Source organism: Leopardus geoffroyi, chromosome B4, assembly GCF_018350155.1.
Source record: "Leopardus geoffroyi isolate Oge1 chromosome B4, O.geoffroyi_Oge1_pat1.0, whole genome shotgun sequence".
NCBI classification, from domain to species: Eukaryota; Metazoa; Chordata; class Mammalia; order Carnivora; family Felidae; genus Leopardus; species Leopardus geoffroyi.
Window position 1 is genome coordinate 4284121 of NC_059341.1, and position 17149 is coordinate 4301269.

The window sequence follows — 17149 nt, forward strand, 5'->3', positions numbered from 1 at the left end:
GTAGAGTAAAACCTTGGTTTGCAAGCATAATTCCTTCTGGAAACATGCTTGTCGTCCAAAGCACTCATATATCAAAGTGAATTTCAAGAACCGTTGTCTCACTTGTGATCGTGTGACATTCGGCATCACATGCCACTTGTATGGTAAGACGTCGCTCATCTATCAAGTTAAAATTTATTAGAAACGTTTGCGCGTCTTGTGGAACACTCGCAGAGCAAGTTCCTCGCAATCCAAGGTCTTCCTGTACTTCCTTGGTGTACAACACATAGTAAGCTGTTCATTTAATACAAAAATGCGTGGAATTAACAGGACATCGTCGGATACTGGATGTGGGAGCTGAGCCACAGGACAAGGCACAGCAAGGAGCGAAGAGGGACTGCATTTTCTGCCCTGCATGAGACTGTTCACTGACCATCCCTTCAGCTTGACCACCACCCGTGTTCACCACTTACCAAGGCTTCCTAATTCCTTGTCTTTCTCCAAAAGATACTTTTAAAAAATTTTATTGGCCCATATATTTCAATGTTTATGATTCTTCTTAAAGAATTCCCTCCGTAAGGGGAGGGTGGGTGATGGGTATTGAGGAGGGCACCTTTTGGGATGAGCACTGGGTGTTGTATGGAAACCATTTTGACAATAAATTTCATATATTGAAAAATAAATAAATAAATAAATATTTGTTGAAAGAACGTTAAAAAAAAAAATTCCCTCCGTAGAAACACAGAGAAAGTCTACTAAGCTCCACCATCTTCTACACAACACTACTCAGATCATTTGAGCAGAGTTATCGTTCTGTACCACCGGTATTCTTTTCTCTAACCTAATGGATCACAGGTTTCTTCGCCTGTACCGTGTCTTTCTAATCTCTTTCCATTAGTCTTTTTTTTTTTTTATCTGAAACAGTACCTTCTATTAGTCATCCAAATTTTAAACCATGCGTTACCTCAACTTCTGTTCTCCAACTGACGTATTCTCCAGATTATATCTCCATTGTGCCTCTCACATCATCCTGTGGAATCATGCTAGAGATTTCGTATGCATCCATTCCGCTCTCACTGACAGTTCTCACCAACTTTATGCTTTTCTCGCTGGGTTTCTGGGCCCATGCATTCTCTCTCTTGCATATTCCTCATTAATAGATGATACAGTTTTGCCCACTGTTATTAAGCACATGCTGTTGAATTATGGGTATACAGAGAGAGCGTGAGAAGTCTTACTAGTCTGTGGTCATAGGGATTTTTCTCCACTTGCTCTGGGAAGTTAGGCAAACCTCAATTTGAATATGCACCGGTGTGTGTTTGTGGGAGCAGAGATTGAGAGTAGAGGAGGGAGCGTTTCCAAACTATCTCCCATGATGAGCTACCAAAATGTCACCCCTGTTTAACACTTGAAGACAAAAAATCGTTTTGAAGATACATAATCTGCGCATAACAAAAGGAGCAGCACACCTTGGTCCCTTGGTTTGGAGAGGCAACCAGCAGGGCTCTTTCACCTTGATGAGCCGCACCTTTGGCCAAGTGGGTAGACTAAAGGGCAAACCCACAGCGGTAAGAGAATTCAGTGCTGTTTGAGAACAGTGGCTTTGTTGGCACTTTTCTCTTCGAACAGCAGGATGGCTGAAAACTAACAGGCTCCGGAGTGTTTCTTTCATAGAGGCACCAAAAATAGTTCCTTTGTCATCAGTCTTAATGGAGCTGAAAAGTCAGTCCCGTAGAAATTGGAAGCAATGCCAAAGCTCGTTTGGATGCTCCTGGCAGGCATGCGGTTGAGGGCAAATGTACGGTCTCCTGCTAATCACATGTTCCACGCGAGTGCGGTGAGGGGGATTCAAATAACTGGTTTCTCAGCAAAGACCAAAAAAAAAAAGGAAGAACAAAAGAAAAAGAAGAAATTGGAATAAAGAGGCGACACTGGCCCTGCCCATTCTTTCGTCCACCCTAAACATAGAGTGTCACACATTCCTTCCTGCTTTGGTGGCTTCCCACTTGCCTACGCATCAGAGGTAGAAGTGGACCAATTTAAACCAAGTCCTCCAGCAACCGATCAATAGAATTAGTGAATCTCAAATGTTAATGAATTCCATTCCTGGCAATGGAAAGACATTCCAATTCTTCATTTTTTTTTTTATCCTCGACTTAGATGTACCAAAAGATGGAAAACCTGTCTAACATGTAATTCATCTTCTCTGTAGACTTAAAAATGAAAATAAAATATAAAAAGAAAAATTTGGCTCATGAAGAAAAATCAATTTCCTCAATGGCTTTAAGTGCCCTGCATTTTTTTCAGCAAACACACAAGGTTGTTGTCTCAGAGACAATAAGAAGGGTATGGCCAGATGAACCAGCAGGAAGAAAGGCTCTAGATTTTTTATTTCGACTACACTTTTTATTTTTATGCATTCCTATACGTTTCCACATATTTCCTTTAAGAGCCTAATAATTAAGGGTCCGTGAGTCAAGGACTTGCATATGTGTTTGCTTGTTACTCATTCAGGAACCCAGACAAATGAAAACACTGCCGTCAGATAGCTGCGCCGTGTAAATACACCCCAGATGCACCTCTGATTTGTTGTAGGAAAAGAGAAACACGGGGTGTTCATTGTTTTGCTTGGAAAGGAAATACACCCACTCTGCTTATATTTCACTGCCAGGATTAATCATGTAGCATTCATATCATTGCTAGCTGCAGTATTACTCTTGGCCTCCCCGAACGATGGGTGCTCCCTCAGAGTATGGTGGCACATCTCCAAGAGCAAACACCCCAGAAGACAGAGAGAGATTGGGGCCGGGGGTCGGGGTGCCAAGATGCGATGGCTTTCTAGGGGCTAGTTCACTTTTACCTCATTCTGTTCATCTCGAAGTCCAGACCATCTTCAAGGGGAAGGGTTAGTTTCCACCTCCTGATGGTCCAAAAATTTGCAGACGTGTTTTAAATCCAGTGCTGCAGAGATGAAGCGTCCCTTGAAAACAGGAAGAACGTTGGAAACTGGAACAGAATCCAAACACACAAATATCGTCGTGCAGACACTTCACGGGATTCCATACCACCAAAGATTGTTTTCGAGGAGTTTCTGAAGAGGTCGAATCATGACCATCTAAGACTTGGTAGGATGAACATTTTCCATCCATTTTTCAAACTTTCCAATTCTGATACATCTTAGTCAAAATAAGTGACCCGGGCAGCTGTTCTGGAAGCAAAGCCGAGAGCGGGCAGATGGTGGATGCAACTCTCAGCGGGGGGTGAATGGCAGCCAGCCTCCCCCACCCCTCGGAGCCTGGAGAAGGACACAGTCAGCAAATCCCTTGGTCAGCCAGAGATCAGGCCCAGGGAGAATCCAGAACCACTCGTCTCTCGTTTTACGGTTATAACGAACTTTACACATTCAGATCCCTTACAAGTTTGATCTGAAAATACTGCAAATTTTCAAATACAGAAATCCAAAACCAGATGCCTGTTACTACCGTGAAATACTCTGCCAGACTTTGAAAAAAACAGGCATCAGCCGAATCTTTATTAGGAGGAAAACCTCGTAATCGCTCAGTGATCTGCAACCCACCTTCCTTTACCTCTCTGTCGGTATCTTTGGGGGAAATCACGCCACAACTATGATCATTTAAATTTCCTGACTACACACCTAGCAATGTAAACCATGTAAATATAAATAAAATATCCTGCATTGAATTAAGAATATTTCTGCAATTTGTGTTATTTTGAAGGAAGAGTTTTAAGTAGTATGTTGGATTTTATCAAAATGACCAAAATTTGGTTATGACAACTAATGATAGTTTTGAGCCATTTGATATTCATAGGAAACCATATAGAAGTAAAATAAATAATAATACTAGAAATTAAGAATTAGATGAGAAATAATTATTGGAGGTCTGAGAAAAGAATCTAAGGTAGAAATTACTATGATTTATCTATCCTGGAAGGCAAACGCAGTAGGCGTTTTAGGTGACTTACCCTACTTCTGTGGCTCAAAATTCAGTGTGTGCATACAGCTGCCCAATATTGCCAAACACAATGAAAGTGTGAAAACAGAACAGAATGAAAATGTTGAAATATATATATGATCCCTAAGTGATGGCAACAACATCCGCCTCCATTAAACACTTTCAAACAACAGCTCAGGGCCCGGAACAACAGACATGTCTTTCCTTTTCTTTTTCCAGAATTCATCATCAAACACGCACAACTTATTTTTACCCGTGGAAGTCTCTTGCATGAAGTGGGAATATACATGTGTTCTCCTGCCATTGTTTCCAAAGTATGGGGATTTTCCCGGAGCCAGCGTTTCGTTCATTGTAGAAACATCAACAGGAACACGAATGTGTAATTAGGAATGGAGATACCAATTGATATTAGTCATGGCCTACAGGGTAGCAGTTGTTATTTACATCCTTCACATTAAAGGCAACCACAACATTGCGTTGATTTCATGCTGCCATGGCAACATACTCACTCGTTCCAGGAATACGTATGGAGCACCACCACCGGACGCCAAACCCAGGGTCAACCTTCAGGAAGCATGCAGCCTAGTGGTGGCGACAAGCAAGTTGGTCATTGCAACACTATATGCTGATGGTGTGATAAAGGGTGCGTGTCTGTGGGTCGAGGAGCTTAGCGTCTACACTTCACATGTGCACCACCAGACTGGAGAGGCACAGCCGGGTCCGGCGACTGTAGACAGCCAGGTGCTGGCAGGTGGTGGGGGGAGCACAGCACAGCCAGGTCGCCTGGGAGCAGCTGCTGGTTTGGGGAGAAGTCCGTCCGTGCTGACGGGCAATACTGCTCGCTGTCACCATTGTTTACCCTGTGATTCTTCTCACTGAACGATAGGACTCTTACCTGCCTTTCCGTTTGTGTGTTTATGTGCGCAACTGCCATGAGACCACACACAGCAATGCCACCATGAAACGTGTGCTGTGCACATGAAGAAAATGCACCGATTCTGAAAATGAAGGGGACTTGTAAGTGGGACTTGTAAATTTCCTTTGCCGCTAATTTTAGGCTTCAGAAGTGCATGTTTTACTTAAATGCACAGCACAGAAGGGGGCGCCTGGGTGGCTCAGTCAGTTGAGTGCCCGACTTCGGATCAGGTCACTATGTCACAGTTCGTGGGTTCGAGCCCCACGTCGGGCTCTGCGCTGACAGCTCAGAGCCGGGAGCCTGCTTCGGATCCTATGTCTCCCTCTCTCTCTGCCCCTCCCCAACTCATGCTCTGTTTCTCAAAAATGAATAAATGTTAAAAGAAATTTTTAAAAAATGCACAACACAGAGAAGTGTGCATCTTTGTCCTAAATGAGACATGGCTTCCTTTCTTTTTCTTTTTTTCTTTCTTTTTCTTTTGTGTATGTGTGTGTGTGTGTGTGTGTGTGTGTGTGTGTGATTGGAGCTTGGAGCTGAGTGGGGTGGTGCTTGCTTGTCCCTTTACTTCCAGAGTAAGACTAACTGACAGGATCTGTAAGTTCAACTCAAGGTGTCTTTTGATTGCAGCCCCAGTGTTGGAGTCCATGAGTGGAACGCAGATGCATAACGAGCCCTGGGACTGAGTGACATTTAATAAAAAGTCCTATTGGTTTCACCCGACTGTGATGTTTTCTGAATCATGAAAATCCTCAGCACTGTGACGGACTGCCAGGCAGTATTATCTACTGCTTGATTTCAAGGGACCTCTGTGGGATTTTTATGTACGTTGATGTTTTCTCTACCTACTTCTACAACAAAAAGTAAAAGGATTCAGATTGTTTGACATCGTGGAGTATTCCAGGATAGAAATATTAAATGACTTTAGGGGAAATGTGTGACTTTTATGCTGGAAAGTGTGACACCGTAGAAACCTCTCTATTGCCGTAAGCGGCCCCTGGCGTGAAAATAATACCGCCACTTATACAGTGTCTGTTTCCATGCCAAGCATAATGCTGTGGCTGATGATACAATGCAGAAGGGTAGTCAGTGGACAGGAAGTGAATAGGTGCATAACGGAAAGATGTCTGTTACCCTTTGATTAACCCTGACGACGTTTTCACCAGTCTGTCACCTGAAGTGTGTGACTAATCCAGACTCTGACCCAATAGATGGAGAGACTACCTGCTCACAAAACACTCATTTCATGGGTGAGAAGCTCCCTGGATCCCACTCTGGCCTACTTTCCAGTGATTCGAACACAGATTGCACAACCCAAGAAGTCCATCTCAGATTACGTTTTCATTTTCTTTTCTTCTGCTTCTCTGATTTTCCAGGACATGTGTCATTCTTTTCTTAAAACTGTCGTGATTGCTGCTTGGCATTTATTTACTGAAAGAAGCTGAAAACTTAACGTTCACGGAAAAACCTGCACACGGGTGTTTCCAGCAGGTTTATTCATCGTTGCCAAAACCTGGAAGCAATCACCTTCAATAGGTGAATGAGAAAATAGACCACGGTCCACCCAGACAATAGAATACTATTCAGCACTAAAAAGAAATGAGCTAAAAAAAAATAAAAAAGAAAAAGAAATAAAAAGAAATGAGCTATCAAGCCATGAAAAGACGTGGAGAAAACGTAAACACATATTACTAAGTGAAAAAAAAAATCTGAAAAGCTTACACAGTGTATGATTCCAACTGTATAACTTTCTAGAAAAGGTAAAACTACGTAGAGTAAAAATATTAGCGGTTGCCAGGGACTAGGGAGAAAGAGGGATGAACAGGTAGAGTGCAGAGGATTTTTAGGGCAGTGAAAATACCCCGTATGATACTATAATGGTGGATATATGTCATTATGCATTTCTCCAAACCCATAGAATGCACAACACCAAGAGTGACCCTTAATGTCAGCTGTGGACCTTGGATGATGATGATGTGCCAGTGTGGGCTCATCAGCCACTTGTAACAAACGTGTCACTCTTGGTGGGAATGTGGATACTGGGGAGGCTGTGTATACATCGAGTCAGGGGGTATATGGGACACCTCTGTACCTTTTCCTCAAATTTACTGTGAGCCTAAAACCACTTTGGAGATAAATGACTGTACCATCGTATATGAGGCTGACATTGGCCTTATTTTAGGATTGAGAGTGTAGCCCAATGCTCCGGGGTGTTCCAGAGAAAATTGTCCGTCCAGGTTTCACGGTCAATTTTATTGGTGAGTTGGTCTGCTCTGTGTTGCCCACTGCCCTACACACCTTCCGATCCCCCATTACCACCACCCAGGCTTCAAACCACCAGTTTATCGAAAAGACTGTCTGGAGTATAAACAGTCAAGGTTTAGGTCAGTGCTGAAACCTTCAAACACAGATCTGGTAGCGGAACATGTAGACGTGAATAACACAAACGGGACGTCAATCAGAGCAAGTCTTCATTCGTCATGAGGGTGGGAGGCTGCTTATGAGTGTTAAGGTATCCCGGGAGCAGAACTTGGGCGTGACTCGTGCTCAGTGAGGCATCACAACTGTCCGGTTTAATCCACTGCAAACGCCCACCTCCCGCTCACTGGCTATTCAGCTATTCTAGCTGCGCCCTTCTGCCCTCTTCCTATGGGCTTCCAGCTTCGGCGACTTTGTACAGCCAGGGTCTACTTTCCTGACTTCCCCTGGCTACTCTTCTGTTTCCATACTGGTGAAGGTCAGGAAACAAAATAATCAGCTGGACTCGAGAGACTGGTGGCCTCCCATCCAAGTGCAGCGTGAAGCCTTGAGCTCAGTCTTTGTGACATATCAGAGGCCAGCTACTCCCCAGAGGGAAGAGGTTGCAGGGGAGAAGTCAGGGTATTGCTGTTACCGGTGTTTATTTACTAATTTCCTGTCAGGTACTATGTAAAAATGTGGACCTAAAATTGATGGTTAAGAGTTTTTCATTAATAAAAAGTAAATAAGGAAAATGAAAAAAATTTGCAGCTAGATAGCGGGGAAATTAACTATCTCACGCTTGGTTTAATACACGCATATGTGTCTTCAAGCAGATTTAATAGATTTTACTTCCAAATTTGGTCAGTTATCAGGGTAGAACCTCACTCATTTCGTAGGTGATAAGATGGATAAGTTGCCCCATCTTAATATTACTTGTATACAATGGAAAAGCATTTAAATGGGACACAACCCATTGCTAAATGGCACCACATAATCCTTTCCACGTGGCCTGTGTTATTTTAACAACAAATAAATAAAATTTACAAAATAATCTTGACCAGCAATCTCAACAATTTCACTAACACAGAAATTCTGCAAAGCCAATGGTCAGAGCTCACAGACTCAATGGCATCATAAAGTCATAAAAGACTTGCTGTTTTCGCAACTGGTTGGTTTCCTAACCAATAATTAAAAGATTAGGTAATTCCATATTGTACTGATGTGGGATGCCTCCCTGGCCCCACCCGGAGGTTTTAGGCTTTGTATAACACTGAGTCATCTGCAGGACCCAGGATCTGAATCTTCTCTCTGAATCTTAAGGCATTAAAGGATTTACCAATGAGTTCATTGCAAGGACTTATTTAAAAAATTTTTTTAACATTTATTTATTTTTTGACAGACAGAGACAGAGCATGAGCTGGGGAGGTGACAGAGGGCCGGGGGGGGGGGGGAGTCACAGATTCTGAAGCAGGCTCCAGGCTCCAAGCTGTCAGCACAGAGCCTAACACGGGGCTCGAACTCATGAACCACGAGATCATGACCTGGGCTGAAGTCAGACGCGACTGAGCCACCCAGGCGCCCCAGGACTTATTTTAAATTGAAACTAAATCTTAGAGCCGTTGGTGATATCTCTTGCCCAGGGTGCTCAGTGGATACCTGGAGTAACATGCAAAGTGTCCTGAGGTGAGGTGAGGGACAGATTCTTAGGAATGGTCTTTGCAAAGGTTTTTGGAATCACACTGATGGTTTTTCAATGCTACCAAACTTGCTACCGAAAGAGTACAAGCCCAAAACTATAGGAAATTGGGAGCTATCAAACGTTATTAAACGGAAATAAGATCAGAGCCTTATTTTCGGAAGATGGTGCTATCATCAAGTGGCTGGATTTTTTCTTTATTTTTTCTGCACTCTGCAGCCTTCCCTCCATGACAATTCCTTATAGACCTTAACCTGACCACCTTCCTAGCCTCCCAAAGCAAGACAATATCTTTTGGCCCATTCGTTCTAGCCTGTGTTTTTTGTTCTCGGAATTACCTCTCATCAGCTCTTAGTACTCCATGAACTCTCCACTATTCTGAGATTATCTTTTACTCCAACACAAATTTGCAATCAGAAAGCAACTTTATTTCCGTTTCGATTGTTCCCATCTCATCCAAAGACACCTAAGATTTCAGCCATTTTCTTTCTCATAGCAAGAGCAGCCATTTTCTTTGATATAAATTTAGTTTGTTTTAGCTCTCAGTTCTTGTGTTGTTAAAGAACACATTGCTTTGAGAATATGCGAACAAAATCATACTCCGTGCAGTCCTCTCCGTTGGCGTGTAAATTGTAACTTACATACATAGCACTGAATCCTGTTTCGTAGCTTTGTGTAAATTGTTGGAAAGAAAGACCGAGACCATTTCAACAATTTTAAGAATACAAAAATCCAAGCAACGTATTCTAGTTGGTAACTACACAAAACTATACTCACCTGTTCTGCTAAGGGGCAGTCCATTTATTTCCCAGCCCACCCCCACTCTTTTAACACCATGGCACCTCTCGGTTGGCCATGAAAATCTCATCTTCAGTGAATTTCTTCTTCTTCTCCTTCACTTTTTGTTCCCCTTTTTAGGTCTCTTCCTGGGGGACTTGTTAGACAACTTTAAATGGTTTGATTACTAATTTTTTATGGGTTATACACACTACCAGTGTATTTATTCTTCCTATCTGTGGCTCGTTATCTTTACTGTGGAACATTTGGTCTAATATTTAACATAATATGTATTTTATTGATTGAAGGATTGCCTTCATGATTCAGGATTTGCTTTAAATAATTCTTTTCTTCCGGGGTGCCTGGGTGGCTCAGTCCATTAAGCATCTGGCTTCGGCTCAGGTCATGGTCTCATGGTTTGTGGGTTTGAGCCCCAGGTCAGGTTCTGTGCTGACAGCTCAGAGCCTGGAGCCTGCTTCGGATTCTGTGTCTCCCCCTCTCTCTCTGTCCCCTCCCTTGCTTGCACTCTGTCTCTCTCTGTCTTTCAAAAATAAATAAACATTAAAAAATTTTTTTAATAATAATAATAATAATTCTTTTCTTCCTTATGGATGGAAAGAGACTTTCTCTATATTTTCTTCTACATTTTTTAAGTTTTGCTTTTCATATTTAGTCCCACATTAGGTGGAATTTATTTTTTAATATTATCTACTTTTTGCACATGGATATCTGATTTCCAGCAACATTTATTGAATGAGAAACAAGTCTTTATTTATTTTTTAGTGAACATACAAGTTACAGAGAAAATCATCACTTCCTAGCCATCATTTTCTGAGAGTGGCATTTCACACACAGGCTAGAAAGTTGATAGTCTGCATTGTTTACCATTTTTCCATGAATTAGATTATCATAGCTCCTCACACATTTTGATTCAGAGAAAGAGTAAACTGAACCGATTTAATTTCTGACTATTAGCTCTTGACAGCCTGAAAGATTGTATTAGTCAAGCTTTCCAAGTTACAGGACAGAGAACTAAAATGGTTGAAAACTATTCTAAGTAAATACTGTGGGGCACATGTAGGAAAAAGGCTAGAACAATCTCAAAATGGAAATCCCACGGGCACAAAATATAAAACACTTACATGCATATAAAGTGAGAGTTTATAGACCGTGAGATATGCTGAGACTTTGACATTCCTGAGCTAGTTAAGACTCTTTGCAACAATACTGTAGAATGTGGGTTTGTAATGAGCTCATCATGCCTGGGTCTCTGTGACCCAGATATGCTGAAGAGGAGAGACCCCTTCTATTTCCGTCACACAGCCCGCGGTCATGCAATATTTAATCCCTTTTGCAAAGTGCTTAAGCCTGGTGTATTCTGTAATGAATTTTATCTGTTCACAACCAAAACTCAGCAAAAGAAACAAAAATTATAATTGAATATTACAGAGTGATCTGCATTTTTAAAAACTGTACATGTGTGAATGAAAACGATATATACAATGCTTTTTTGTATTTATTGTATTCATGCATTATAATATTTTGTATATATGCACATGCACACACAAAAGTATAAAGGCAAATAAGACAAAATATTATCGAATATTTGTTCCTCGACAATGGGAATTTGAGTGGTTTGTTTGGTTTTGTTTTCTGCTGCTGTACCTTTGGTATTTTCCAAATTTTGTTCTATAAATTTGTATTACTTTTACAATGGTAAAAAGTTACCTGTTTGGAGGCTGGAAAGTAAGAGAACAGACCAGAAATCTTCTTACGAAAGTTGTGACTGTAGCAAACGTCTGAAGTCAAACGGTTTCCGGGACTCCACACAGAAGCCGAGCTCCCCAAATCAGAGAAACGTGGACACCTCTGCCCCCTACTGTCCGCCGTTAGTAAGTTGTCCAGAGGTCCTCAACCCGCTGTTAGCAAGCATCTCTTGAGGCGGAGACTGTTGTGTGTGAAATTACAAACCCTGAGCTAATTCTTCAGAAAGCCTGCGAGGGGGCAAACTCACACATACACTGTGGGGAAGTGGGCTTAGAATCAGGGACCAACTTGACCACTGCTGATGGAATAATCGAGCAAAATGTGGGCCTCACATGTAGAAACACAGACAAAAATGAAACCAGATCTCTTTCTGTTTCTAAAAATGCATTAGGATATTTTAAAAGAGTATATATTAGAATAGCATATATTTTTTTTTCCAACGTTTATTTATTTTTGGGACAGAGAGAGACAGAGCATGAACGGGGGAGGGGCAGAGAGAGAGGGAGACACAGAATCGGAAGCAGGCTCCAGGCTCTGAGCCATCAGCCCAGAGCCCGACGCGGGGCTCGAACTCACGGACCGCGAGATCGTGACCTGGCTGAAGTCGGACGCTTAACCGACTGCGCCACCCAGGCGCCCCAAGAATAGCATATATTTTACTATGCTACTTAATGCTTCGTATATATGACTAATATTAGTATGTGAACACATTGAACCGGTTAGTAATGTTCATGTATTACATATATACTTTTATGGTAAATACGACTTCCTATACTTTTATGCACTTTTATAGACTCTGTATACCTTGAGGTTTTCTTCTCTTTTTTTTTTTAAGTTTAATTCCAGCCTAGTTCACATAGTGTTATATTAGTTTCAGGTGGACAATGCAGTGATTCAGCACTTGCATAAACTGCTCAGTGCTTGTCAAGAGAAGTGTGCTCTCAACCCCCTTCACCTACTTTACCCATCGCCTACCCACCGCCCCTCCGGTAACCGGCAGTTTCTTCTCTGTAGTGAACTAAGTGTCTGTGTTTTGGCTTGTCTCTTTTTCTCCTCTTTCATTTGTTTTGTTTCTCGAATTCCACAAATGCGTGGAACCATTTGGTATTTGTCTTTCTCTGACTGACTTATTTGGCTTAGCATAAAACCCTCTAGATCCATCCACGTCATTGCAAATGGCAGGATTTCATTCTTTTTACGGCTGCATAATATGCCATTATACATATACCACATCTTCTTTGTCCATTCATCCGTGGATGCTTGGGTTACTTCCATAATTTGTCCATTGCAAATAATGCTACAATAAACATAGAGGTGCACGCATCCCTTTGAATTAGTGTCTTTACATTCTTTGGGTAAATACCTAGTAGTGTGATTGCTGGATCATAGGGTAATTCTATTTTTAACTTTTTGAAGAACGTTCATACTATTTTCCACGACGGCTGCACCAGTTTGCATTCCCACCAACAGTGCCCGATGGTTCCTTTTTCTCCACATCCACGCCAACACGTGTTGTTTCTTGTGTTTTTGATTTTAGCCATTCTGACAGATACGTGGCAATATCTCACTGCAGTTTGGATTTGTATTTCCCTGATGATGAGTGATGTTGAGCACCTTTTCATGTATCTGTCTGCCGTGTGTATGCCTTTGGAAAAATGTCTGTTCAGGTCTTCCGCCCATTTTTAATTGGATTATTCATTTTTTTGCCATTGAAACTTTTAAGTTCTTTATATATCTTGGATTCTAACCCTTTATCAGATATGTCATTTGCAAATATCTTCTCCCATTCCACAGGTTGTCTTTTAGTTTTGTTGATTGTTTCCATCACTGTGCAGAAGCTTTTCATTTTGATGAAGTCCCAATAGTTCATTTTTGCTTTTGTTTCTCTTGCCTTAGAAGACATCTCTAGAAAGATGTTAAGAATGTTGTCAGGTTACTGCCTGTGCTCTCTTCTAGGATTTGCATGATTTCAGGTCTCAGATTTAGGTTTTTAATCCATTTTGAGTTTATTTTTGTTTAGGATGTAAGAAAGCGGTCTTGTTTCATTCTGTTGCGTGTAGCTGTTCAGTTTTCCCAACACCCTTTGTTGAAGAGACTGTCTTTTTCCCATTGCATATTCTTGTCTCCTTTGTCAAAGATTAGTTGGCCATATGATTGTGATTTTTTTCCCCTGGGCATTTTAGTATGTTCTATTGATCTATGCATCCGTTTTTGTTCCAGTACCGTGCTGTTTTGATTGCCACAGTTTTATAATATAACTTGAAATCTGGAATCTTGATGCCTCCAGCTCTGTTTTGCTTTTTCAGGATGGTTTTGGGTATTTGGGGTCTTTTGCAGTCCCATAGACATTTTAGGACTGTCTGTTCTAGTTCTGTGGAAAATGCTGTTGGTATTTTGATAGGGGTTGCGTTAAATCTGTAGATTGCTTTGGGTAGTATGGACACTTTAACAATATCTGTTCTTCCAGTCCATGAGCATGGAATGTCTTTCCATTTCTTTGTGTCGTCTTTAATTTCTTTATTCAGTGTTTTACAGTTTTGAGAGTATCTTATATACTTTAATACACTTTCATATACTCTATATACTTCCTACATATATTTTTATTGTATTCTATTTTAAATGTATGTATATGTTTGTGTGTATATTTATATGCATGTAGTGTTATATACATATAATATATAGTACTGTATATATATATGTGTGTGTGTGTGTGTGTGTGTATACGCACAGAGAGAGACACTTTAATAATTCTTTTTGAATTTCCCAGGTTTTTGTGTGTGATTTTTTATAAAGAGCCTAAACTGTGACAACTGTCTGCATTTTAACTCTACAGCTGGTAAAAGCCTTTCCTCATTTTGAAGTTATCTGAAGTTCTAATTTGTTTTGGAAGTTGACTCAGCCAAGGGGGTTTTTTTGTTGTTGTTATCTTTTGTGAAATTCAGCATTTCCTCAGAGCTGGGTTTGATATGATGAAGTCTCCAGATCTACAGGCAATTTATTTACAGTCAGCAAAAGACATCGAAGGCAAATGTCTTTCTCAACTGTTGCCACCAAATTCAGATACACGTGCTGGTTTGGAGGGAAAACGTAGACAACGTGGTAAATACAGTCCTGGCTTAGCCATAACCAAGTTAAAATAGCCACATCAGTAGTCACAGTGGCGGATCCAAAGAGATCGAGAAAAAAAACAAGGGGGAAATCTGTTTGAAAGCAAATCTTTTACTGTATTTCCTGATGGCAGATTCTAGTCTATGGGACACACCTAAGTCAAGTCTTAATGCTTCGGTGCCTGTCGCATTATGGTGTGTGATTTTATCTGTTAAATATTGAAATTTGGTTCAGGCTTTTTCATACCATAGTCTCAAATCTGCTTTAAAATTTTTTTTAACATTTATTTACTTTCGAGAGGCAGAAAGAGACAGAGCACAAAGTGGGGGAGCGACAGAGAGAGAGAGGGAGACACAGAATCCGAAACAGGCTCCAGGCTCCAGGCTCTGAGCTGTCAGCAGAGCCCCACATGGGGTTCAGACCCACAAACCATGAGATCATGACCTAAGCCAAAGTCAGATGCCGAACCAACTGAGCCACCCAGGCGCCCCTCAAATTTGCTCTAAAAACTTGGGTTAATTGCTTTAAAAACGAGTCCAGATATATCATATATGATTCAGGAATATACTAGATTAGGGTTTGTGATACTTAGAAGCAGGGATTTGTCATTTCCAAACATAAACATTGATTCTTTTTCATGGAATGCCTCCCCCCACCAATGTTGAATCTGTCTGTCCCCGCAGAGCATGTAAGCTACTGTGGGAAGTCCTTTCTGGATCCTGTAAGATGGACCAGCAAGTCATATTTGCCATGGTTGGTGCTCTGTCACTCATGGGGCGATGTGAGGATCAAATGAGATAATTATGTGAAAGGCCGTGAAATGAGCAAAGCTCTGTATAAACATGCGGGGCTAATAATGCCTCACTGCTATTAAAATGAAGGAATTAAGAACGATATGCGGATTTCAGCATCCTTTCTTCAGCCCTGGCCAATTAAATTTTGCAGAATCGTCTGGTGACAATATTGATATTGTGCACATATTAACGGAGAAAGTTTCACAAGCTCTGCATTGATTTTCCCTCCACGCAATGGACTTCACGGTGAACTTGACCGAAAACATGTCCTTACTTAATGCATCTTTTTCTATGTATTAACTCACAGTCTGCCAACTTTTCTATCATGTCAGTGGGGAAGAATACATTCTAGGAGACCAAAAACGTGGTTTTGTTTCTGAACAAAACAGTAGAATGTTTACTTTCACTTGGACAATAACTTTGATTTTTGTAATCTATGAGCCATAGTCAGGCTCTCAAGCTAAACAGATAATAGACAGCCAGATAAATTCAGGAAGTAGACAGCACTCGCAAAGGGTTTTGCCGAAGAGAGTTCAGTGGGGGACTCACTCTGCAGAAAGGGGCCTGTTTGTGGGGCGTCTGGGTGGCTCAATCAGTTAAGCGTCCTACTTCGGCTCAGGTCATGATCTCGTGGTCTGTGAATTGGAGCCCCGTGTCAAGCTCTGTACTGGCAGCTCAGATCTTAGAGCCTGCTTTGGATTCTGTGTCTCCCTCGCTCTCTTCCACTACCCCACTCTATCTCTCTCTCTCTTTCTCTCTCAAAAATAAATAAGTATTTTTTAAAAGGGGGCCTGTTTATACCCTCTTCAGTCTGTTGCTGGCCACCAGCTGTTCCCGAGGAGGAGAGAGTGGCATAACCTTGTGGGCCAGGAGCTGTTGGCTGTGACACTTTTTCACAGCAGAAGTGACAGTGGCCTGCATAGCAGTGGGGGTGCAGTGTGCCAGCTGTGAAGGGATCTAAATGCCCTTCCCGCAGGTGGTGACGTGACCAGGGACCAGCAGCCACAGGAAGCCACAGCCACCCCAGGGCCTGAGCGGACAAGATGTGTCTCGAGGGGGTGGTAGCCACTTCTGGCACATGGTGCCACAGGGCGTCGGGAGGGAATAAACACCCCAACATCCCCCCTTCCCGTCGCCGTCCCTGCCTCCATGGCTGACCCTATAGGAGCCAGAGGGCACAGGCCCCTGGGCAATGCAGTAGGCAGAGATCAGCGTCACCAATCGCGGATCAGTAGGAAAGGGCGGACGGTGATCAGCGGTGCCAGAGGACAGGTGACAGAGCATGCAGCCCGCCCACGATGGGTGTTATGAAGCTGTACGAACAGTCAGGAGTACGTGGATCCTGTGCGCCTTGCATCGTGCAGGTTCCTCCACGGGTCCCCTTCTCTGTGCCCTCTCCCCGCTGACCTCCTCCTCCTCTTCCTCCTCACCCTTTCCCTTCTTTCCCTCCCACCTCCTCTAACCCCACTGAGCCTGGGTGACCACCGACAATGAGCAGGCACGTGGTCGCGCTGGACCCTATTAACAGAAAGGCAAGACTGGGTGGGGGTGGGGCATTACTCAAGTCGACGAGCTGTGGGCCCGTCCAGGAGCCAAACTGGGGCACCAAATGCAGAGTAGGCGAAGTGACTCAATATACAAAAGCCATATTATGGCAACTACACTGCTTGACGCGATGAAAAACAGGCAGATTTTGTTTCTGTTACTCTTGAGAGAACACAGTTTTGCAAAAGTAGCCAAGAAAGCATTTATGCAATATCTCCTTTGCAGTGACTTAACCGAAGGTGTATGCCAGATAGACTTAGGAAGTCATTTCATACTCTGTATCTGGCGGCGGTGATACAGCTCACTGTAACCTTAACAGGAATCAGTCACCCTGGCAGACACGTGTCCTACTCTG

The 17149-nt window shown here is 42.3% G+C and overlaps 1 long non-coding RNA gene across 1 annotated transcript; it reads right to left on the bottom strand.

Annotated features, from left to right (window-relative positions):
- Positions 1-854: 854 nt before the first annotated feature.
- Positions 855-11415, bottom strand: LOC123590907. Its single transcript, XR_006709030.1, has 2 exons — positions 11309-11415; positions 855-2959 (listed from the first exon to the last, which is right to left on the bottom strand). It is a non-coding gene; the product is annotated as an uncharacterized LOC123590907 (long non-coding RNA).
- Between the last annotated feature and the right edge of the window lie 5734 nt (positions 11416-17149).